This window comes from Larimichthys crocea, chromosome XII, assembly GCF_000972845.2.
Source record: "Larimichthys crocea isolate SSNF chromosome XII, L_crocea_2.0, whole genome shotgun sequence".
Taxonomy (NCBI): domain Eukaryota; kingdom Metazoa; phylum Chordata; class Actinopteri; family Sciaenidae; genus Larimichthys; species Larimichthys crocea.
In genome coordinates, this window is record NC_040022.1 from 4,531,964 (window position 1) to 4,555,971 (window position 24,008).

The following is a 24,008-nucleotide window of genomic DNA, read 5'->3' on the forward strand; positions in this document are numbered from 1 at the left end:
GACTTTGTTTTCCAGTCATAGATGCTCGGGATATTCTTCTTTTTTTTCCAGTCAAAATGGCCTCTCCACAGACCGCAGGCTGTGGGAATTTTAATTTTCGGGAGGGCCTCCGCCCTTCAGGCCGGGGCTGCCAACCAGACAGAGCGTTAATTGGAGACACTGGCGCTGAAAAAGCTTGAAGACATTATCTGCAAAAAAACACCTTCATTTTCTACACGTTGCCTCAGTACTATGACAGAAGTGACTAACTCCACACACACGCACACACACACACACACACACACACACACACACACACACACGCAGAATCACGATTCCAGTTAGAAGTGTCCTTCAAGCAACCACGAATCCGTGGGGTGAAATCAGAGCTAGCCTGCATATTTTGACTTGCTGCACTTCACTTTGGCCACAAAATTTCAAAGTGCGCTTCCAATTTGGTAAAGTTCACATATTTTTCCATCAGTCATTGCAGGTTGACGCACGTAAAAAACAAAACACGGCACTAATGAGTCCCATGCAGACTCCAGCCTTGCCTCTTCTCTCTCAGCAGCTGATTTGATTTGAGAAAATGTGACCAATTAAAGCAATTCACGTCAAACTGTCAGCTGATAGGAAACTGAAAAGTTCACATATTAAAAGTGACCGATGCTGTGATCAAATCAATCGACTGAGGGCATTTTAGCTTTACAGGCCACCAATAAAAGTATTTACAGAACAATAAATTGTATTTATAGTATCTGCTTTACCTTTCTAACATGGGACTTAATATTAATCCCACTAAACAAGTCGTTGAACGACCATAAACGCAGCGGGGTAATTAAAAAAGTGTCATAAACCCAAGAAAAAGGCAAGTGAACTCATCATGGGAAAAAATCATTTTCAACACTGCATTTTTTTTCTTTCTCCCTTTCTTTTTCTCCAACAGATTTTAAATAACGAGTCGTGTCAGAGAGGATGAAGCGAAGCCGCGCTCATCTCTGTCTGATTTGAAATACTGACATGTGAATTCCAGGCGGTAATTTGCTTTTCCTGGAGCCAAAGCCTTCATTTCCACCGTCGGATCTGGATTTAGAAGGCACACATTTAGACCCGGATTTATAATTACACTTCACACACATCCACGAGGTATTTTGTTTTTGAAAGTGAATTATCGTCTACAAGAAGTCTAGGTGTGCGCAAACCGCCTGTACGGAGGATTGAGCGCATCAAAATCAATTAGAGTTTAGATTTGAAGTCTTTTTTACAATTTGTTTTTGTCTGTTAAAGCTTGTCTGTTGTCTTTGTTTTTTTTTTTTTTGCAAAGGACATAAAAGTTTCAAGCACCTTCATAAAAAGGTCAAGTCAACACATGCGTAAAAAGCTTGTAAAATTTTCCAGCAAAAAGCCAATCTCTAAAACAAAATCTCTAAAACGTCAGATTTGTTTTTTTATTTATTTTATTTTTTCAGAGTTAGAAAGTGGGTCAAGTAGATCTCAAGAAAAAATACCCAATGAACACGGTAAAGTATGCGTAAAGGAGAGGTACTCACCAGTATTCAACAATTAATAATAATCTGAAACTCATGGGGTTAAAATCTGACTGCGGACGTAAAGGACGGGTATAAATATTAATAATTTATATACAAATAACATCCCAGAATAAAATGTTACTTTTAAACAACCTATTATAGAGGAAACCTTTTTTATTATTATTATTTGGAGTGCGAAGACTGCGCTCCCGTCATCCAATCATTTTTTAGATGTTGCTGTTATTAGGTCATAGCGGGTAAACCTGCGCATGCTTCCCTATATTTAAAAGTTGATTTTAAACAATTTTCATCTTTCTTTTCTTTTGTTTAACATATTTTAAGTGCGCAGTGCTGGAAACAAACACTGGAAGCGAACAGGAGGGCAGACATCAGCTCCGCAGCTGCATCCAGACATATTTCACAGCAGCATGTTTAATATCTCGGAGGTCGGGTCAATAAAATAGATGTCTAACTCAGCTGGCCCTTGAAATAGTAGCTGTATATGTATAACACAACGCAGAAAGAAGTTTGTTTTAATAGCACGTAGAGTATTTCAAAGAATAGTATCAATACATAAACATGTTTTGATCCACTGAACACAATATAAGTGGACATATTGTATATGTTGAGCTAAACATCTAAACTCGTTGTAATATATATATATATACACACACACACACACTATCTTTACAATAAAGCTGCTAAGATAATAACTCATCATGACGGATTCATGAATGTGGTATGAATGTTGTTTAATACATCAAACACTTCCAGGTCTTCAAATTTAATAATTTAATATTTACCGCAACAAACATGAACTATTCTTTAATTAAAAGAAAACTGGATGTGGATGATACACTTAATGTAATGACTGATTTCAGCTCTCCGTTCTGATGTGAAAGCATCAGTAGATATCTAACAATAATGGCTACTGAGCATGATAAAGTGTTTGATTGATACAAGCTATATATTTTAATAACAGCCCATGCCTGGGCCTCGTGGATCATGTACAGCATCATATTTCTCAGCTGAAAAGCTCGAGGAGGCTCCAGGCATCTCCCTGAGCCTCTTTACAGCTCAGATGGTAAAGTTGCCTTTGTAAATGAAGTCAGTAGAGAGTTATTAACTGAGTATGCACGATGGCAGGGCGAGGCAGAAATGTATCATGATGGGGGGGACGAGCTCTGGAGCACACTGACTACGGGGAGAGAAGAAGTCCAGCTGCTGGACTGTGTGTGTGTGTGTGTGTGTGTGTGTGTGTGTGTGTGTGTGTGTGTGTCCACTACCTCCACCCCCTCCTGGAAAACCCTCAAACATTTTGCATCCTCTTGCAGCAATGAAGATAAAAGCAGCAACGTTATTAGAAAGTATATTGGCTGGAATCTATGAACCTTTTACGATTTGTTGTCACACTTATGCAGGACAACACACACACACACACACACAGAGAGAGAGAGAGAGAGAGAGAGAGAGAGAGAGAGCTGTGTACCACCTACTGCAGTCCGAGTCAGTAAACACACCAAAACAGACATGCAGAAGTCCAGTGTCCTGTGTGATTTAGATTTAAAGCTCTGGTTCACAACCTTTTTCCTCCAGGAACACTTTTTCCCATCATTGCGTAAACAGATTAAGTGATATCTCATATGGATGTTTCATACTATATGCAATGCGGAACAATAACAAAACAGCAGCTGATAAACTGTACAATTAACCCCAAATAATGAACACAATAACAGCAGGGAGTTTTGGCTGAATACAGAGCAGTTTATTTCCTGTGAATATTGCATCAGAGATGAGTTTTCATACAATATATATATATATATTTTTTTTTACATGCATACATATTGATTAGGCTTCTTTTTCAACAGATTCATTGTTTTCTTTGGTTGTTTGAACTGCATACGTTTCTAAGGCAGGACAAGGCTGTGAAAGCAGTGAAGGCTCCGTGAACAGAGCTTGTGTTCAGGTCTTAATAGGTCGTAATACTGCCAGATTATCTCAAATAATAATTCAACTTTACATCATTTAATTTAGTTTTCTTCATAGAAATGGATAAAATGCTTAGATATAGTAGGTCCACTGTGCATTTTAAAGATTTCAAATCAGGAAAGCTTCCAGTAGGGTTACATTTTCCTCACCTCAGCTATTTGAGTCTCTAATTACGTCTCAAATTATACATATAATTTGAGTGCATAACATGCATAACATGTAGACCAGCTGGATGTGTGTGAGTTTGTTGGAGAGAAAGATCTTTTCTAATCATACATGATAATTCATTTGTGATTGTTGAAAATCCATAAATAAACTATATATAATGTAACAAAACGCAAAAACATAAAACACTGACATTTCTGAGTTTGCTAAAATGAACTCAGAGCCCAAACCTTTTTAAAAAAAAGAAAGTTTTTCATAACATATTGTGACTTCAACAAAACACTGCAGAATTTCTTACACAGGGACTGGAGGGAAGTATATTTTTATCTTAACCTGTATTTATATTTTATTTCAGGTTTATGGTTATGAGATCTATAAAACATACAGATTCTCCGGTTACTGATCATGAAGATATATTTCCAGCATACAGAGAGCAATCCTGTCTCTGTATCAGGGCTTTATTTTCCTTATTCACACACGTGGACATAATTATTTGATTATCGACTGAAGTTATCTAAGAGGGCTTCAGTTTTTCATTAGGGTAATAAAAAATAATAAAAAAAAGCTCAGCTGTGCTTGACTCTGAGCAGAGATCTGACCCCGCTGTTACCGTCAGTGTTTCATATAAACTTAGTTTATAGGCTAACTTACAGAGTACCTGTAGGTCAGGGCTATTAATCACAACATACACATATCTTCAGGAGACACTTCCACCAATAACAACACATTCATTTTTTTCACCTTTCTTCATCCGTCTCTCCCCCTGGTGTGTGAAATTATAGATTTGATGCTTTTAATGTATGTTTCCTCTCAGTCTTTTTTTTCTATATGTGACTTCACGGACATTTGTTGACATGTGTTGTAATAAAATGGACAACATTGTACAATAAATAAATCAATAAATCAGGTAACAATCAGACATTTTTTGAGCTAATGTTTGTTAATTTGCAGTTTTTGTCCGGGTTCATTTCAAGATGTAATGGCTTGAAGCTAAATATCAGGCAGCTCAGTTTAGAGCTTTTTAAATGTGCCTTGCTTTAATGTTCTTCGACAATGGGAATGAAACGTTAGATCTCTCAAAACCTATTTGCTGACTGAACTCATCTTAACTCTGTAATGGAACTTTGATGAATTTTCTGCTCCTCAGCTTACGCTGACATTACTGAATGAGGAGTTCATTTAAAGACATTACAGAGTGAGAGAAGCTGAGGTCATAAATTCAGCAATATCAGGAATACTTGTTAACATGTGGATTAAATGCTTATTAGAGGAATTTTAAACATTTGTACGTCACTATAAAAGTCTCACTGTGCCAGATCCTTAATTACATCCTGTTTTTCCTTTTATTGCCTCACCGTAGATGCTTCTCAAACTTTAATCATATCAGAGCAGAGCCTAGTCAATGTATTTCCTTGTTGTAAATATTAAACATGACGTCGTGACGACTGATTGTGTCACAGTAGATTACTCAAATTTATCAAGGCCCTGGCTGAGACAGTTAGGGAGTCCAGCAAAATTTTGCTGTTGAGCTGCTATTGATCCCCAACATCTATCTCTACCTCCTGTCTGAGCATTGTACCCTGTCATCTCCCTGTTCTCATTAAGCACAGTGTATGCAGTAGACTGGAAACTTTATTCTGTATGCAAAGATGCAGAAACCAACCAATATTCTCATGATTGGATCATCGGATCATCAACTGGTCTCAACGTTTCTGTCTCTCAATCATAATAGATCATAAGTTATTTGGGAATATGCGTCATGTGAGGTCAGTAAACTGAAACAATAAAGTGGATGTAGAGCCCCAAAAACTACTGAAATCCAATAGACCTCAGACTTCTGGGACTGAAGCTACAGGGAAGGTTTTGGTTTTCCGACATCTGATGTCTGTCTACATCTGATTCTTTAAATAGATTAAAAACATACTTTTCTTTTATGTGGCTTCCAGACCCAATAAATCACTGCACGGTATATTTGGTACACTGCATAAAGCGACAATATGTCAAATTGGGAGCCAACGTTATCAACAGAATGTGAAGAGCTATGCCATCCTGCCACATCTATGTATTGTGTGAGATATTTAATGAAATTAGCAGGTTAGCTCCAGCCCGCCCTTTCTTGTGATATTTCTTGTGTCTTGAAAGGCGATAGTGAATCACTGTAGTCCGGCTGTGGTCCAACATGAGGATAAAGAAGCAGAGAGTGTTGCAAAGTGGGGGGACAGAGCTGCTGCTGCTAGCCGACAGACAGCTGCTGAGGCCGGGGGCGCTGTAGACGAGAGACCCTGAGGCAGAGCCAGAGCCTCTGGAGAAATAAAACCGAGTTTATTTTTTAAACATTTGGGATTAAAAAGTGGATTCATCTTCATTATCCATGTAGAGCAGAGACAAGTGGACTACCTGGTAAGTGCTTAAAATATTTGTTACTTGACTCCAGCTATTGAACGCATTAAAGTTAGGGTTAGGATTGCATTAGGTAACCATAACCCTATTATGAACTAAGTCTGACTAAAACTGACTTGACAAAATATGAATTCAGACTTTCAACAAATTGCCATCATGATGTAATAATATCACCATCCCTCTGGTCCATTTATTGCAAATAAATCAAATCAAAATCTCTTTGTTTTGGGTTCATACTTCTGTAAAGTCTGTCTAGCAATTCATGGTTATTCACACAAATTCATACAAATTCTCAATCCTGCTGTGGTATCGCAACCATTTGTGTTGATATTTTCTGCAAGGTTTGTACATGTGCGTAATTGTAAACAATGTTAAAAAAATATTATCACATCCAGGGTGGGAGAAAGTGAAATATTTTATTTAAAATTACACATTGCTCCTTCAAAGTTATTGATAAAAAAAACAAACTTTTTTAGATCAATCAGATGTTTTTTGACACAGCTGATCACGAAATGACTAAATGTAGTTTTGTTCTGTTTTTAACCAAATTGATTATGGGTTTTTTTTTTTTTTAAATTAACAAATCAGACAAATTATTATTATTTGAAATTAAGTGTTACATTGTGGTACAGTGCGAGATGTGTTGCATCTGTTGCATGGTGATCGCAAGGAGGCCAGTACTGATGGAAAGAGAAAAGATTTTTAGTTCTTTAATCAATGATGGGAAGGATGAGCATCAGCCAATCAGATGAAGGTCGAGATGTAAGTTGAACAGTTTTCACTGCATTTTTATGGATACGAGGTCTGAATGTGGCCTCCGAGCTTTGACAGTTTGTTTTGTGGGTGTTTACATCCACAGAGGCTGAACATCTGAACAGTGGACGATTTGTAGCCTGTTTAGTTTGAAACGGTGCTTCGGTACATTTACTGTAAATATACAGACAATGTGACTTTTTATGGCCAGGTTACCTGACCTCAACTGAGCATTTGCTCGCCACTAAAGACCAGACGTGTGCTGGTGTCAGTAGGTTGTAGAGGTCAGATAGTGACAGTGCTGGAATGTCACTACGTCCATTTTATGGTTGAGCCAAACTTGGGTATTTACATGTTGTTTGAAATGTTTACTCCACTAATACTTCATGGATAGATTTTATATTGTATTGTTTTAATGTTGTTGTTTTCACTCCACTAACTATAACTAGAATGACTGAGGCACCAGTAACAATAAAACTATAGTATAGTATATAAAATGATAATGTAACAGAAGGAGCATGAAGGTTCGAGCATGCTCTCTGCAGGTCGCTGTGTGTGAGTTGTCATTGCTGTCCAACACTGTAGTGGGAGCTGTGGAGTAATCTGCAGCAGCACCATCACACGAACACTTAGAAGAGTTCTTCAAACAAAATAAAGCAGTGTGAAACTGTGTTTTCATTTGAGGACAGTTTCTTTATTCAGTGATGAAAATCGGTGAAGATTCTAGCCAGTGTCAAACTGTGTTAAAGAGGCTTCATCTTCCTCAGGTTGTTTTCTTCAGTTTGAAAAATCATATAGCAAATAGCATATGAGTTTGTATTTTACCATACGGATGATATTTTATTACCTTTCTGAGTTTAAATGTTTTTTTTTTTTTTATCTACATAGTGCACCTTTAAGTCAAAATGTGAACAGGGACTGGTCACTGACTTCTATAAAGCTATGGTTCATGCAAAAAAAAAACTTCAATTTTTTACTGAGATACATTGTCAAACTCTAAATGACTGTGCCCTATTATCCATTACGTAATAAATGCCCGTGTCTTTCACAGGGTTACAGTTTGTAATTCAGGCTTCCTGTTAGATATTTGTCATCTCCAAACAACAGCTGATATAACCCAGATGACATCACTATGGCATCATTTGGGTACAGGCTGAGTATGACTCCAAATGATGAGTAAACTGAACATCTAAGATTGGTGGAGTGTCCCTGTAAGTTTATGTCCAGTTACTCCCAGACCTGAAAGCTTTGAATTATGCTCAAAAAGGACTAAAATTGTTCATTACATGTGGATGTAACTGAATTGGAAATCTGCACATTGCCAAATAAAAAGTGTGCAACAAATCTATAAAAACAACCTATAACCATAAGGAGCATGCTAATGAGCTTGTAGAATTTCTAAACGTCTCAGTAAACTTCAATATGATGATATATGATAGGAGCTCACTACAAGATTTGATGTTGAAACAGAGTTATCTTCGTTCATTGAATTAATGATTAAATGTCGTAAGTGGATTTTCATAAAATGCACCATGAGTTTTAGAGTGAACTGCTTCATTTACAGTCTGGATGTCAGCAACAATCTACATCCTGTGTTTGAGGTAATGTTGAGAAAATGGGGAGCTTGTACAGGCTGTAGTGCCGGCGCCAGAAAGCAGCCAGACAGTGAACTGTAGCTGCTAAATGTTAATGTGCTATTAAACGCACTGCAAATTATACAGAAACCCTCCGCCACTGACACAGGAGAGAAAGAGAGAGGCGAGATTTACAGCTCTATGGCAGCACGTTGAACTTCATAAAACATATTATGTTTGAAAATGAACACGGCCAGCATTTATCATCACGGCACTACAGAGGGTGCACGAGGAGGAGCAGGGAAGGCCCATTCCATCTGACCTCTCCCTGACACACACACGCACACACACGCACACACACGTAATAATTTGTCTGTGATGACCAAAATTTTATTTTAGAGACAGACCCTTTTTAAACATGTCTAACCCTACAGGCATAGAACACGCACACTTAATCTAAGCTCCAGACACTATTTAATTTAATGTGTTTACAAAGGCACAATGGCAGCTTCACAAGTGAAAAAGCGTGCAGCGTTTGGTGTTGGTTGCCATAATGTGTGCAGGCCAGTAGTAGAAGACCTGCTGGGAAGCTTAATAATACATCAGATTTATTTGTTGGATACATTTTTAATACTAATAATCTGACTCCATGCATTGTCCATGGGAATGTCTAAAGATACACGATTCTAGAAGAAGGTTGCTGGTGAAGCAACTCCTCTTTGAGCCAGACTCTGTGTACTTGGTTTACTCAGACTATGTTGTTACTTTGCTGCAACCTGCTTATTGACTTTGGTTGTTTGCTGGCCAGGAGGATAAGTGCAGTCGTCTGGACAAATATGGACGTGACTTCAATAGGAATGTGGACAAAGAGAACTGCAGCCTGTTTTGCTTTGGAGACATCGACTTGCTATTGCTTCTGTTGCCCAACATTGCAAAAAATAGACAGACATAGGCATTTCTTAACAGTGCCATCAACAATCAACATCAAAATCTTGAGAAGATAGAAAAGAAAAGATTTGGTTTAGTTTGTCTCCAACCAGCCCAACATCACAAATCAGATTTAAGGAAAGCCTTAAAACCAAAACACTAACCCTCGACTTGATGATAATCTCTTAACAAATTCCCTCTTAAGTAGCTTTAAGGTTGTTAAAATGATCTTACTCTGACAGCTTTATATATATTCTATATCAGCTAATTCGTAGAATCTTTCTTGATGTGTTCAGAAATATATTTGGTGCATTTGGAAACAGTTAAATCTCCACTAAACCTTTCTGTGAGTAAACTAATCAGGGCTGGTGTCAGGACATTGTTACCCTGACTGGCCTGACTTTGTCCAAAGTAAAGAATATAACTACCAGCACCTCTAAAGCTCACTCGTTAACACATTGGATCTCATATCTCTCATATGTATGTGTATGGTCTTCATTCTAAGCTGGGCTAACCACACCCTGACTCTAGCTGTGTAGTTAACACATAAACATGAGATTGATATTGAGCTCACTCAGAAAGAAAGCTGCAAAGAGGTGGATTTCCAAAAATGTAAAAGTGCACCTTTTTCACCATTTCCAATGTTAGGACCCAAAGAGTGACATTAATGTGGAAATGGAACAAAAGTATGTCCATGCAAAAATAATAAATTCAGGCCACATACACCTCAAGGTGTACATTGTACTATTCGACACAGAAATGTGTGGACTCTGTTATGTGTAAGTTCAGTATTTGCATGTTTGGGTGTTCAGTTTTGTTGCACCTGTTATAGGATAGTTAGACTCAGGACTCACTTTAACCCGAGCAGAGGTTTAATTGACCAGAATAACTGTGTGACACACTTGTGTGCGAGGGCGCAGTCTTTAAAGTGCTGCCAACACTCTTGGTGTTAAAGTCAAAACAGATTTCTCCTCGTTTTGCGTGTGAAGAAATTGTGACTATAATGAAGGTATTGTGCACAATGTTCCATTTTTTTAAAGGAAGATTGAACCAATTTGGATGTTTGTTGATGTCATTGGGAATTGACTGTCAACTTCCAGGTTGTGCTACAGACTCAAGCACGTTTTAGTGGCATCTAGCATCTAGCTGTGGATTGCACCCTCCATTTCTATGTGGAAACTATGGTGGCCATAAAACCTATCTTGCCAGTTTAGTTTGTTTAGTTTGTCCATTCTGGGCTACAGTAGAAACATAGTACTTCAACATGGTGGACTCTGTAGAAAAGGACCCACATCTAGATTGAAACATTATTTTTATTAACAAAACTGTATTTTCATTTTAATTCAACATTATTGATTTGTTAACCCCCTTCAAGAATCAGTTCACTGTATTCTGAAGCGACTCCACCCATCCAAAATAGGTCTCATATTAAAATCTACAAATTATTTTAAAGTGGACACATTTTGTTATCCACAAAAATAATATTGTTAATTTTGTATTTAGTTTATTAGGATCCCAATTATGTTGTGATATCAACTTCTCTTCCTGGACGAGGAGATCTAAAGAAGAAGATCTGTTGCTTCCATATCTTTTTGACCTGTCCTTTGTAAATAAAAAAAAATATTCCACATTTGAAAGATTAGTTTCAAACACCAAGAGGGAACATGCTGATAAAGATATTAAAGGATTTATTGGCATTGCCTGACTTGCCTTACCCTCCCCTTTCAAGTGTGAAGGAGACACTGTGGTGGCTGCAACCTGCATTGAAATGTGCTATCTAGAGCCAGTGTCTGCTTGGGCTGCTGTAGAGACATGACAGTTCAACATGATAGACACTAAGATAACAAACAATACTCATTTCAGGTGATTATACACTCATTGAAACATGAATATTAACATTAATTTTATAATCGTATTTTATCATTAATTCCCCAAATCCATGCCCCTAAATCTCACACACTCTGTCTTTAAATAATATCATCCAGTGAAGAGGGTTTCCAAAGACACCAGAGAGAAAAATGTTGGGAAGCACCTTGCTGCAAATAAAGACAATATTTATGGATCTTCTGATGCAGGAACACATGGGAAAACCACCATATATCCATTTTCACTTTCAAATTCAAAGAACATGTGTTTCACATTGACATGTGGCTTTTTTGCAAAAGCAACCAATCTGAAAAAGCTGCAGTTAGTTTTGTGTATTTAGCACCATTACAACAAAACATTTAACCTCCCAAACAGTGCACTGATGATAGATATTGTGTTGGGTTAAGTGGTGGGTTTCCTTGGTTGCCGTGCCGTTGCGCAGTTGAGGCTGGTGTGATTCAGGCGGTTTCAGGTTCCTGTGATCTTAATCATCCAGCCCAACAACTTGAAACTACCTACATCACACAGCTCCTGTATGAATCTGGTGACTCCAGTCATGGCAGCAGGAGTTATGGAAACTGCAGGAGGAAACACTCCAGCTGGTTCTAGGATTTCACACAGGGTTAACAGAACACAGCATAACACTCAAACATAATAGAAAAGACAGTTTCAACTCTCTACAGGTCTTCAGAATACATTGTTTGTCACTGATGATCCATTTGAGCAATTTTGATTGGGCACCACCATTGTGAGAGCCTAGTATCCCAAGGAATTGCATGCCTATTGGACAATCACGTCTAGATTCACATCCAGTACTAACGATCATTGCCAACGCAGGATGTTAAGTAGACTGGAGTTTGCCTTCCATCATAGGCTTTAAATTTATTTTCTCCTTTTAATTAACATAATAACTATCTTTGTTTTGGTTGCCAAACATGGACTATACCTTAACAACCCCTCATTTTACGTTGTATCACCTTATATTACCATGGACCAAAAAAACTTTGGCATTGGACATGTTCAAGAGTTTTGCAGAATCGTCCAACGTTCTTGACTGGCGATAACATCATAATGAGTTTAAGTTCCTTCTAAAACCATTTCAAATGACCCTCATATGTTTTTTTTAAGTTTAATTTTAAATAAAACACTACTTGGTTACAGCACTAGTTTTTACATTTACTAAAATATGATTAGTGGCTTTTTCCTTTCTTTTGTCTATTCACTAAATATGGAGGCTTCTGGAGTATTTTTTGGCCTGACGCAGTAACCCCTTGGGCTCTTGTCATCATGAGGTTGCCCAGCATCCCGCAGAGGCTCCATGAAGTTACCGATCCTTGCCAAGATTACATTTGAGACATAACTATGTATAAAACCTTGAGTTTTTTTTACACTTCACTATTTTCAGATTAAAACAGACATGGTATAACACATTAATCATCGAGCTTTAGAGGTGCTGATAGACTGATTTTGTTACAATTCGACAAAGCCAGGCTAAATGTTTCTTCATACTAAGCTAAGCTACCTAGGTTCTGGGGGAAGCTTCATATATACCACAGATTCTCACCAAGAAGGTCAATTAGCGTATTTTCCAAAAGGTCAAACTATTGATGTTGAACTTTAAATGTAGGTGGAGTAAGTTAAAAGAAACTAATGTTGACAGTTATTAGGTAACAGGACACGTAAAGTAATCTCCTATGTTAAAGTCACATGCTTTGTGAACCAATCTAAAGTGGTGCCATATGAACAACATGTTACTTTTACCATTGCTTTGCAGAGAAAGCAGTCAGTATTCACATGAAGATGTCACATTTCAGGAAAAAGTGTGTGAAGAAATGATTAATGGTTCTTGTGAGGACAGACACAATGATTCATTTTAAACCGATTAATTGCGTTAAGCATGACGGTGTAATACAAAACATCCATTTGCAGATTTGTTATCTTGAGACAGATGTTTGCAGCCTGTATGTTCAGCTTGATGAACGTGTCTCTTGCCCAGTTGGACTTCTTTTTTAGCCATGTAGATCTAACATGGCAGCAATGAGCACAGTGTTATTAGAAGTGATCTAACTGTTGGCCGTACCAATGAAAATAAGATCCAGATAATAAACCAGAGCTTGGCTTTACCATCTGTAAGGATGAGGAGTCATCGGGCTGCAGAACACAAGAACAGGGGAAGAAAATTAAGTAATTTAGCTGTTTTTTATTGATTCTATTTTACAGAAGACATTAGCACAAACTCTGACTTAGACTGCTTCATCAGTTTCACTCTTACCCTTCCCAAAACATTCCAAGGCTAGCCCCACAAAGTCACCTAAAGAACGCAGACTAAGTTTAATTAATGCAAATAGTCATCTGAAAGACTGACAAATGCAAATCCATGCTAAGTGAATTACATTTTAATCGTATTGTACGCAAGTACAATAACTCTGTGATAGTTGCAAGACTGGAAGTATTGCCGTCCTCTGGTTATAATCAAATGATTAGAGTGCATGTGACTGAATCCAGCAGCGGGAGGTCAGACTGCTGCAGTAAATCATATCTAACAAGTAAAATCCCTTCAGCACCAGGTTCCTGCTTGGCTTAATGAATATCCAACTGCGTGACCCCGATGCGAAAAGAAGTTTGGAAAACCTCTCGAGCTGTTCCTGTTGCTTCACGAGAAGCAAGGTGATGATACACGATGAAATCGAGAAGAATTTAATTTAGGGATCATTTCGGGGGATGCTTTCGTAGACGAGGATCCCTGTGAAAAAAGAGAAAGAAGAAAAGAAGAGTCATATCTGTTTAGTCTCAGCCATGTGTGTCCGAGAGACAAAGCCGACCATCAAAAGGGAATGCAGACAGGAAGGACGACAAAGAAGGCAGACTTTCCAGGAGGCGCAAACCATCCTTTGGAGTGTCTTTTGTTGACCACCAATAGGCAATAAGGGGCAATAAGGCAGCCATAAAACCACACTATGCAGTAATATACACCACTAGTACAACTGCCTCCTCCACTTCCTCCAACCACCAATAAATGAGTTGGTCAATTACCCCCGTGGTAAAAAATAAAGGTGGGAGAAAGAGACAGATGGGAGAAGGAAAGAGTCATGCAGACGGACAGGGAGGCAGACAGGACAGCGATGAGGCTGGAGACAGTGTGGCGCTGCAGAAATGTTGTCTCAACATGGCGCCTGTAGACCTGCTGCCCGGGAACTGAGGCTGTCCTCCCTCCTTCCTTTATTACTATTCTCTCTATCTTTGTGCTCTCCTTCCATTTCCTCTCCTTGTTTGTTTCCTTCTGTTCTCTCCCGCCTGCCGCACTCTGCTCTCTTTATTTGCTCTTATTCTCTCTCAGCTGAGTTACAGTCAGCGTTGCTTTCCTTTTTACTCTTTTCTTTTCCTCCTCTCCTCTTCTTTCCTAACAAACGGACAGCAGCTGGCTATTGCAGCAGCAGAGGAAGTTCAGCCATGTGTTCCTGATCAAAGCTCCACAAAGAAGCCCCGTGGGTCGCTTCTCATGCAACAGAACTACTCAGAGTGTTGCATTTAGCCTGCGATGGAACAGGGTGATGGTGAGGGTGAGGAATCAGGATCTGTTGCTGACTAACATGATGATATGCCCAACCGCAGTATGATTTTATAACCTTACCCCATCATATGCACATGTAGTACCACCCAACATCTTATTTCAGCTCGGTGAGATGATTCAATATGTCCTGTAAGATGATATGTTAGAGCTGACTCCACTCTTCAGGCACCGTCTTGAACATCTAACCTGCAGGAAACAGAAAATGAGTTTATGTTGCATCTATAAAAAGAAATTCAGACACAACAGGGACCATTTACTGCAGCTCTATCAGTGCATCTACTATTTGATGTCCACAGAAAGGTATATGATGCCTCAGGCAGGACTCAAATGCAGACCTTGTGGATGCAACCAAGCATTTTTTGACATTATAAATAACACTCTTACCAGTGATACTGCTACTGCTGCCATTAGTGCTAATGCTATGAACAATACAGTCTCTTAAAGAATACAAAAGGAACATGAAAATAAAATAAAACTGTGTGCTAGGTATAAAATACTGGATGTATATACTGTATAAATATACAGTGCTCTGTTTGATCTAATCATACAATAATTAAAAGACAAAAGTAAAAATCTTGGCCTTTTATCTCTGTCTCTTTGTCTAAAGGAAATGCCCTGGACCATCTGTACCTCCTGCATTTTCAGCTCAAGCGAACAGGAAGTGGAACTCGTTAAATTCAGAAATAGAAGTTCGAAAGCTCTCAAAGGAAATATTACATCAGTACAACCTCAAACATGTTTCCCACAGACTGGAGTGAGCTGGAAGATCAGCTGTAACAGCAGAACTACAAATCGGCCCCATTTTGATGTCTTGGACTCATGTGACAATATGTACTGCATTCACTAATTCATATTTGTTGTGTTTTTATTAACTCCTTTAACAGACAAGGTCACCAAAGCCAGTAACTAACTCTTCTGCATATTCCATGTCTTGTTTACGGTGATATAAATTAAAATAAATATTAAAAATAAATCTGTGAGTATGACATGAAACTATGATCTGATGAAACATAAACCTTTTGTCACAGTAGACCGTCGCTGACATGCAGCCTGCTTTATTTCAAGTAAAAGTACATCTGATTTGAGACATGCAGCCTGCTTTATTTCAAGTAAAAGTACATCTGATTTGAATTTAAGGTGACAAACATAGAGAAGCTACTTGATTATTTATAATAATGTCAGTGTGCTTGTAATAAGAAACATGTATCAGTGCTTTTAAAACATTATTGTCATGCAGCCTGTATTTTATTTTGAAAAAATAATTCACTATCACAAATTAATAAATTAGCATAATTTATGAAACTTTTACTGTTTGTACCAGACTTCTGTGGTAGAAGGAGTTTATACTTTATTAAAAAATAATAATAATTAAAAAAAATTTTTAGCAGCTTTACAGAGTTCACACAAAAAAAGGAATAACATAATCATAATAAGTTTCTTATTTATTTTCAAGAATTACAAATATGCTGATTTTAGACTTTCAGATGCAGAGAGATTATTTCCTCTGTAGCTTCTGTGAATTTGGGGTAGTTTTAGATTCTATAATTAAAATGTGCATGTGGTTGATATTTTAGAAGCTGATTTCAGTATTTAAGTCATTCTATTTCATTTCGACTGCTTCCAAACCATATTAAATAACAAATATTAACTATAATAACTTGTATCGATAAATAACAAATAGAGTTGGTCTGTCCAAAGTAACATTTGCCATTTGTAAAAAGCTAGTTTTCACGTGTTTATGGGTATGATACTTTTAACTTAAGAAATCCATTTTGTGATTATATCAATTATCAGTATGTTGAAGGGCTTGTTAATGATAAGTTTATAATTGATTAAAATGTAATTATAATTCTCAAATGAACCCTAGTCCTCATACAGTCTAAAAGAGGTATTGTCTTTGTCTTTGTAGACAAGACGTCCCACTAAAATTTAAAAACACCAGCGAGGGGAAAAAAAAGTGGGAGTGTTGGTGGCTTTAAATGTGTCAGGGCTCATTTTTTAGCAGTAATCAGTTCCATTCAAAGCTTCATAAATTCCACAGAGTGTCCCACTTTTGCTAAAGCCACACTAAAGACTTCACAATTTCTACTTCAGAAGCCCATGTTGATAAATAACATTCACAGAAGCTGAAAAGTCAGCTGAATGCATACAATATGAAAATCCAAAACAAATCAAGTGTTGGGAGGTGCAATAAAATCCTGCTACAGTCCTTGTTCCTTCACACCCTTCAGATGAATAATAAATAAAGTGATCACTGCAAATCAGCAGCCATCAGCTGTAAACAGTCTGTGGTCATTTACTCAACGACCTCCTGTCATTATGTAGAGAAAAAAGACACACACTCACCTTGAGATGAAGACAGACTGAGTCCAAGATCAAATTCATATTAAACTGGATAAAGTATTAAAAAAAACTTCAGATTTATATTTAGAAAGAATGTGGACAGAGGCGAGAGAAGACAAGACAACACACTGTCCCACCCACCGACATATCCAGCTTATACTCTCCTCTGAGGCCGTCTCCTCCTCCTCGAAGGCTGCGTTTGCTCGGAGCTGAATCCTCGATGCAGGGCGGTAACAGGCCGACACTCCTCAGTCCAATCCAAGAGTCCAAATTAGATGTTTGATGTTTTTTTTTTTTTTTATCTTAATATACCAACCCACCAGAGACAAATCAAAATGACCACCTTCATATCAGGTCAGGTCGACGCTCCTGCTGATCTCCAGGCGGCGCTGTAGGTTCAAGTACACGCTGAAGAGCAGCCAAGCTCCATCTCCGGGCGCTGCTGCCCTGTGCGGGAATAGCACTGCCGTCTTCCTCTTAGCCCGGGCCGACAACAAGGCGCCGACGACCGGGGAATCCGCCGCCGGAACCAGACACAGCTGACCGGGATCACCTGGAGAAGATGGAAGAAAGACAGATAACCGTCACATCTTCGTCACGTCAACAGACTACTAACACTGAAAATAGAGTTTTATTTTAAAAGAGGAAAAACAATGCAGCCTGGTGATTAGAACAGAAACTGTCCTGTGCATCGTGGATCAAATCAAATCCTGGAATTATTATTATATATGCAGCATGTTTATTTTGAATATATTGATATTTCATATTTTAGGTGAAGGTGAACATTGTGACGACATTAAAATTAACCTCGACTTTTCAATCACACACACACACACACACACACACACACACACACACACACACACACACACACACACAGGCGGTAAGAAAGAAATACATAATAAGGCCAAATTCTAATGCTGGAACTACTTTTACCGCTGTCTTATAATACTACTAAAATTATAATAATATCAACTACAGTAAGAATAGTGTTGTGATTATCAAACAGAAGATGAAACAATGTAGAATATGTGTGTGTGTGTGTGTGTGTGTGTGTGTGTGTGTGTGTGTGTGTGTGTGTGTGTGTGTGTGTGTGTGTGTGTGTGTGTGCCATCATTGGATATTGGTATGCTGCGTAACATTTTTTTTTTTTGTGATTTCTTTCTTCAGTTAATTTCACTTGAGCACTGAACGCGTCAAAAGCATGAATGAACACACACACACACACACACTTGGAGTGCAGCAGCGAGCACGAGTGATGGTGGAGGATTGTTCACTAAAACACTTTAGCAAAAGACATAAAATGAAAAAAAAGTAAGGAACAAAATAGGGAGACAATTTTCGTGTTTGTTTTGTTTTTACTTTAGTAAAATACAGGTTAAATATATAAATTAGCAAATGTTATAGTTATTATAGAACTATGTAACATTAAATATACATTTTATAAATAAATATAAATAAATTGTTATTATTACTACTACTATCTATTTCCACATGTGTAGCTTCAGCACATCTGAACGTCAGACTGCTGTCCATCCAGATGTGTCGGTGGAGTATTAGAATTTTTTACATTTCAATAAATAGACAGTAGAATTGTCACAAATGCACATAAAACGTCTAGAATAATTAAAACATAATTAGCTGATAAAATAATGTACTAATAATTAAAAACACTGAGCTAATGAATACACTGTGGCCGTGCAGAGAGGCCGACCTGACAGAAGTAAGAGAGCGTCGTCTTTCGTAAAATGATGTCATGTCTTCAGAAATCATCTCCTGTTTGAATACGTGACGTCGTGACGAATCAAATCGGGTTATTTCGGTCACGTCAGATATTTTCACTGTGCACCTTTAGTGTCTTGGCAGAGTGTGAGTGTGTGACTGCTCGTTTTTCATTTCCGTTCATGTTCCGCAGAAACTCTCCTGCAGAGCAGAGCAGCCTCACAGCTGATATTAAACCTCAGTTTGCTTTCTCCTTTTAAACCTGCAGGTTAATAACCACAATTTACGATGACGTCCCTCCGAAACCCGCCGAGCAGATCCGATTTTAACACTTCATCTCTGCTTTAAGTCTCACATCACAGACCCGAGCTTCAAGAACGCAAAAATAACTGTACAGCACGCACGTCGTTTATTATACTCCACTTGAATCCCAGTTTACTGAGCCTCATTCAGCCTGGACACATCAAACTATTCTTAATAATTCAGTGTATATTATTGGGATGTAAAAGGAGGGAAAAGTGAGATTTTCTACATCAAAAAATAAATAAAATCAAAACTATTATATTCTCTTTGTCCTTTAGCCTTGTCTCCCTCTTTTACCCGAAACACACCCTGAAAACTGTGTTCAGTTTGTTCCTTTTAAAAATATATATAAAATATATATGTATATAAATGGGTCACAACTATTTTTTTTTATTATTTAAATGTTTTAAAGCTAAAATAAAAAAACACACACACATCACGTTAGATTAACTTTATTGATCCCTCAGTGTTTTTTTATGATGTGTTATACACACACACTCACACACACACACACAACACAACATATATTATAGTATATATATAATATATAGAATATATATATAGATATATATATACTATATATATATATACACATATATACCTATATATTAATATATATTTTACACATATATATATGTGTATATATATAAACATATATATATTATATTATATATATATAATATATATATTATATATATATATATTATATATATATATTACACACCACAATATATATATATATATATATATATATATATATATATATATATATATATGTGTGTTGGTGTGTGTGTGTGTGTGTGTGTGTGTGTGTGTGTGTGTGTGTGTGGACAATGGGGTAACCAGAAGTAGCTGTTTAGTTTTAATTTTGCATTTCAGATTTGATCCCATTCCATTTTTTTCTCGCTATTTTGACGTCTCGTTCCCTTCAGTTTGCTTTGAGATGAACAAGGACAAACTCTGCTTTTTGGGGTTTTATGTCCGGATGTGACCAGAGCAGGCCCAGCTTCGCTCGGCCCTTCCTGTCCGGCTGCTGGACACGGTAAGAGGGCAATTGAACCCTGGTGGAGCAATAAATTCATTTGAGGGGGAGAGTGGAGTAAAATGACCCTTTAAGAGCCCCTCCATAAAACCAAATAAAGAGGAGCGAGAAAGAGTGTGAGATTCAGTCAGACAGGAAAGAGAGAGAGACAGAGGAGTCACCTTGTCTCGCCTCCAGACCAAACAGCCCCCCTCCCCTCCGGCTGCTGCCATGGTCGAGCTCTGACTTTACTGCCCTCACGCCGTCTGCCTCTTCTTCCTCCTCTTCCTCTTCTTTCCTGTTTATGCCTCACCGTGTCTCCTCCCCCTTCTGTTCTCATCTATCCTTTCTTTTTCTGTCCATCCCTGCGTTCTCTCTCTAAACTCCGCTTCTCCTCCTCTTTTGCTTCCTCTTCTTTCCCTCTTCTTATCATACCTTTTCCGCCTCAGTAATTCCTGCATTCCTCTCCTTCTCATTCTCTCTTCCATACCTTGTGTTTGTGGTCCCGGTCCTCCTGTCCGTCCTCCTCCGTGCTGCTGCAGCTGTCCCTGCGACTGTTTTTGGACCGGAACCGAATGACATCCCTCGATACTCCTTCCCGTTAATTCCTCTTATCGTCTGTCATGGAGCACCAGCAGCACTCTTCCTCTCGACAACAAATAGCCTGTCATCATCCTCTGAGTCCAGCGATAACGGGTCGCTCTCATCCACAAGGAAGCCCGAGGCAGCTCGTGGTGGGGATGGTGTGCACCGGATCATCTCCGCCACCACAGATCCGGCTGTAGTGGACTGCAAATTCGCAGATCGTTGTGGAGTTTAAAGAGAAAAGGTTCGTCGCAGCTGTGACGGCGAGCAGCCTCCATGCGCACCGGAACCACCCTGAGAGACGCATCCATGATGACAGTGGTGATGGTGACGCGCTGGCACGGCGTCCAGGCTCCCAAAACGGAACACGTGTCCCCGTTGCAAGCGGCAGTCTGGACCTGAGCTGCCGGTTCGGCTCCTGCGTGATGTGGGTAGAGAAGGACGAGGAGGAGGAAGATGTTGCTGTTGGGGTTGGGTGGATGGAGGAGGGGGGGTCGTTTTTGTTGGAATTCTGTAAACACGTGCGTTACGCGCATCCAGGGCAAACGTGTTTTGGTTCTGGCTCCTTCGGTACCTCTGAGGAGGCTCTGCGGCATCTCGAGAGCCCACCTGACGGCGGCTGACACTGAGGTGACATGGAGAGGGTGTAGCTCGAGCTGCTGCTGGCGCGTCATCCTCGTGCGCACACCTACTCTGATTATATTAGTCCCTTTACACAGGAGCGCGTGATTTGACTACCTTTGAGTCTGTTTGTGGAGGGGCGGGAGAGTTAATGGAGATGCACCTTGGAGATGTATTGCAGTCTGACTGACATTGCTGTGGAAACATTTTCGAAGAGGAGGGGGTTTATTTTGGGTTGATGGGGGGAGAGACAGACTTTGGCTGGAAACGCTTCCTGTTAGGCGGCCAATGGCAGTCTGAGGTTCATGGACAGACCACGCCCACGAACTTCTTTCTTTCTTTCTTTCTTTCTTTCTTTCTTTCTTTCTTTCTTTCTTTTGTTTCTTTCTTCATGATTGGAAAATGAACTGCAGGCTGCATTAAAAGGCTCTCTCCACCATATTTTACCGCTGCTTCAAATGAGAACCACGCATGTTTCAGAGCGGGCAGGAGGCCGAGGCGGCCTGACTACCAAAGCTGCATCCAATTACGGTCCAGTTGAACGAAGTGGAATTTCCCCTCGGTTTGGGCCCTGAACATGGCTCTAAAATAGCGGATGCTCTATGAACTATTCTTATGTTTCTGAGGAATGCATGGGGGATAATCACAGAAGTGAAGTCCTTGTTTACCATAAAAGGAGAAAATGATCCTAAAAGAGCTGGAACGTGATGATCAGGTTTAAGCAGAGCGCGCGAGATTATTGTCTAATTCTGTCCACAATGTTGTTGTTTATACATGTATACATATTTATATATATTGTATCTGTACATAGTAGTTTAATATTTATCTGTCGAGCTTACTGGCCTCGTTTTTAGCTGTATTCATGTTTATATCCAACCCAGAGAGGAAAGTGAAACTGGAGTCAAACTCCTACACACCTGGCCCATAATTCATTATTCCCACATTCTATGAGGAATAAAAATATAATATCACAGATATGTGACACATTGTGCACACACAAGCTCACATTAAATTCCATTAAAGAAAACTATTCATTATTTATCTTTGTTCTTACCCAACAACGTGAAAACAGTTGCTGCGTTCAAACCCCATTAAAGCTAAAACAAGACTTCATACTGATAAAAATAACTAATAATTATATTTAGATGTTTCTGTCTTGATCTAAAACGGCCAGAGTATTTAAACATTACTTATTCAGTCGTGTTTACGACATTTTTTAAATTTCCGCAACAAAAACCGCAGTTTAGTGTTAACACACTTTATAGATGCGCACTATCCTAATTTTTATAATTTTGCAGAGACATTCATATCACCTGAAGCTGAATGTCAGTACTCAGATTTGGAAAATGATTGAACACAAAAAAGACGTTTGTCATGTGTCAGACATAGCTGCCATCTTTGTTAGAATAAATTATAATTCTGTAAATATTTTTGCTGAAATGTAAGCATGGTGATTATTATACAGAATTCATTTTAGTATTTCATTATGCGCAGTAAATAAAGGAAGACGAAGAAGAAGAAGACCATATAAGCATAAGAGGATCGTGATGGCCTCTCAAAGCAAAGCAGCCTTTGTGTTTGTCACTAACTAGACTGGGGATGTGCAGTGCTTCATGTCTGCCTCCATCAGTCGCTGTTTTCGTCTGACAACTCTAGAATTCCCACAGCAGTAAGTATTTGCAGACACATATCTGCAGCATAAAGACGTGACACTGGTGTAAATGATATAAATTGTCACTTAGTAGAGCCACAAAAAAACTCACTGAACAGCTCTAATGGAGAATATATTTTGAGGTGAGCTCAGTGTTTTGAAGGATCTCACTGCAAAAACATATAGCACAGAGTATTGTAAAGAAGGTAAATAGATTGGAGAAGGAAATACTTTATAATAACAATACCTGGGTAAGTTATGACTCATCCATTCATTAAACCCTCAATGAATGAATGAATGCAGGGTGAACCACGAAGCTCTGTTGCTTTCTGTTAAGAAATGATCACTATACTTTAGAGTTCATGGGATACCTAAAGCACTAATTGATCATTAATGAATATAGATTAAATCACAGTTGTATGAGCTGCATCTGATCAGCCTCTGAAAGCCGAGCTGGACTTATTTTTATAGAAATATAAAGCTGTTTTGAAAAGTGTGAGAACAATCTCTAATAAAAGTTACAATCACACATTAATCTCCTGTTTTTCTTCCTTACAGTGTAAACTGTTGATGTAAGCTCCAACATGTGTCCACTCCAGATGTTGAAGGATTCTTTCTGTGCTACACTCAAATAATTTCAGCAACAACAAACAGATTTGTTTGTTTTTTAAAAAACTTCTGTTCTATTCCCTAGATTATGAAAGTGATCATAAGGACCAAGTGACTCATTCAGGATTTGAAGTGAGACTAAAGAGAGTCAAATGTATTTGGAATATATAATCATTATATATGATACAGCTCCTTTAAATATACAAAAACATGACTAAAACCACGTTCAAGGTGATCACTTATCACATAAATTAAAGTTCTTTCCATTCAGTTCATAGAGTGCAGTTTCCTATCTCCAACAGTTTGACACACAGTTGACACAGGATTCATTGTTAGGGGTCCCACAGACACCACTGCATGCAAAAATATATCTAAATGTATTTTGTTGCACTCATATGTT

General features: G+C 38.5%; 1 long non-coding RNA gene across 1 annotated transcript; it reads right to left on the reverse strand.

Moving 5' to 3' along the window:
* Positions 1-13,362: 13,362 nt before the first annotated feature.
* On the reverse strand, positions 13,363-23,518 carry LOC109138007 (uncharacterized). The gene is made up of 4 exons (XR_002041806.2): positions 20,633-23,518; positions 17,238-17,649; positions 14,814-14,939; positions 13,363-13,925 (listed from the first exon to the last, which is right to left on the reverse strand). It is a non-coding gene; the product is annotated as an uncharacterized LOC109138007 (long non-coding RNA).
* Positions 23,519-24,008: the final 490 nt, after the last annotated feature.